A 2,216-nucleotide genomic window follows, 5' to 3' on the forward strand; every position below is an offset into this window, starting at 1 on the left:
AATAAAGCACAAGTAAACATCCTTCGGTGAGTCTCTGTTTCTGCCAAGATCCATCTGGTAATAATATCCCTAGTAAAATGTTCTCTTCTGATCTGGCTTGAGTCTGGTGACTCCCTGTGGAGATAATGATGCTTTTTAAAAATTATCTTTACTGAAAATTTACTTGCATGTGATATTAATGGTATTGTTTAATAATTTCCATATCCTTTCTTTGAAATTGGCACAATTAGGAGCCTCTTTCAGTTGGTTGGCCTGGTAACTGCCCTCTAAATTTTTTGGCATAGAAAAATGAGTGCTTCCAGTGCCACATCAGCTTGTTGAAATATTTTAATTTATATTCAATCAATTCCTGTAACCTTCTCACTAATGCTTCAGGGCAGCTTGGACTTCAATTTCATTGGTCCTTGATCATACACTAGCTCTAGAAATGGTTGCACATTGAGCAATTCTTTTTTGGCCCAGTGTTTTTGTGTATTTCTTCTATCTTCTTTTGAAATATGTTTATTATATAAAAAATAAACTATTTTGAAAATAATTTTCATGTTCTAGTTGATCTTGAATTGTATATGGGAAACTGTTAATGTTTCAGCCTGATTAAGTCTCCAGCAAATTTATTAGCATTATTTTTAATTTTAATAATTTTATTTTTAAAGGTCTATGTATATATCTAAACACCTATAAATAATGGCATATATATGAAGAGTTTCAAGAATTTTGTCCAAAATTAAGTTTTAAGTTAATGGAATTTTTTGAGAAACTTTTTAAAGCTCCACGTATTTATTCTTTTCTGGTCTATATCACATATTGTCTACTTCTTGTTTCTTTTCTCAACTCACTGACTAGAAAGTTCAGTGATTGTGGATAAAAACTGGAGATACTGGGCATTTGGGTGTTGTTGTGGAGCTCAAAGAGGGATTTTTTTCATTTTGGTATTATATGCAGTGATTGCTGTATTTTCCCTGGTTTAAGAAGGGCCTTCTATATAGTTTTTAGCTAGGAATTATTATTATTATGAATTGTCTTTCATTGGTTTATCTATGGAAACAAGTCAGGGAGGCTTATAAAGAAGTTTACTTCAAGAAAATGGCTCACATAGTTGTAGAGGTGGGAAAATCCACATCCTTGGTTCATATGTCAGGCTGTAGGCTTCCCCTGACACGTGTAGCTGTAAGGGATGATGGACCCAAGATTAGGTCAGAGTAGAGGCTTTGGCTGCAGAGGTGAATAAATCCAAGGTTATCAGGTAAGATGGCAGGCTGATGGTGACCCCCAAGATCAGCAGGTAGATACAACACTCCACTGGCTCAAGTCCAAAAGCTCCTAGGTCAGATGACAAGCTAGATGCAGAAGCAAGACCCAGAAAAAATCCAAACAATCATTTCCACAAACATTGGAAGCAAGCCACACACCTGAGGAAACCTCTTTCCATTAGTTGGCTGCTCTCAGCAGGTCTCAACATGGATATGAATACATTATTTTATCTCAACATGAGAGATTAATACATCTTAACTGCCGAACCACTAAGAATTCTGGCCCAGCCAAGTTCACACTAAACTTTATGTACCATATGAATCAATGTTGTCTTAAAAATAATAAAATGCTTTTTCTTCATCTAATAGTATGACCACATAATTATTTTTGTGTGTTTACTCTCTTAAAGTTATGAAGTATATTAACTGATTAAAAATAGTAACTAGTCTTCTATTCCTTTGATAAAATTGATTTGGTTTAGATGTATTACCTTTAACTATAGATTAGACTTGGATGCAAAAATTTTCCCTAAGATTTTTTTATTTATCTCTAATTTCTATATTGTAAATCCTTGTTGAGAGTTTAAATGAAAACCAAACAAATGTTATGAAACAAAATTGATCACTGCTTACACTTTTTTTTCCTCTTGAAGTAGATCACTGAAGATGGAGACACATCCCTGAAAAGTATCACTGGTATTGATTTGTGCATAGGCTCCTATGGGATTATTTAATAATTTTTAGGGCATATATGGGTTTTAATTCTTATGGATAAAATTTACTCATAATCAGTTTATTTAAACCATTCAGTAATCTGTGAATGGAGACCTACCATGCTAATTTAAAACCTGAAGATTAGTTGTTATGTAAGTTGTTCCATTAACTATATAGGAGAGAAAGGATGTAAATCTAGACTAGACTCCAAATATTCTGTTATATCCATTATGCTCTTTTATTTACTCATCA

Source organism: Echinops telfairi, unplaced genomic scaffold (genome assembly GCF_000313985.2).
Source record: "Echinops telfairi isolate 266 unplaced genomic scaffold, ASM31398v2 ScPeMD7_23;HRSCAF=83, whole genome shotgun sequence".
Classification (NCBI taxonomy): Eukaryota; Metazoa; Chordata; class Mammalia; order Afrosoricida; family Tenrecidae; genus Echinops; species Echinops telfairi.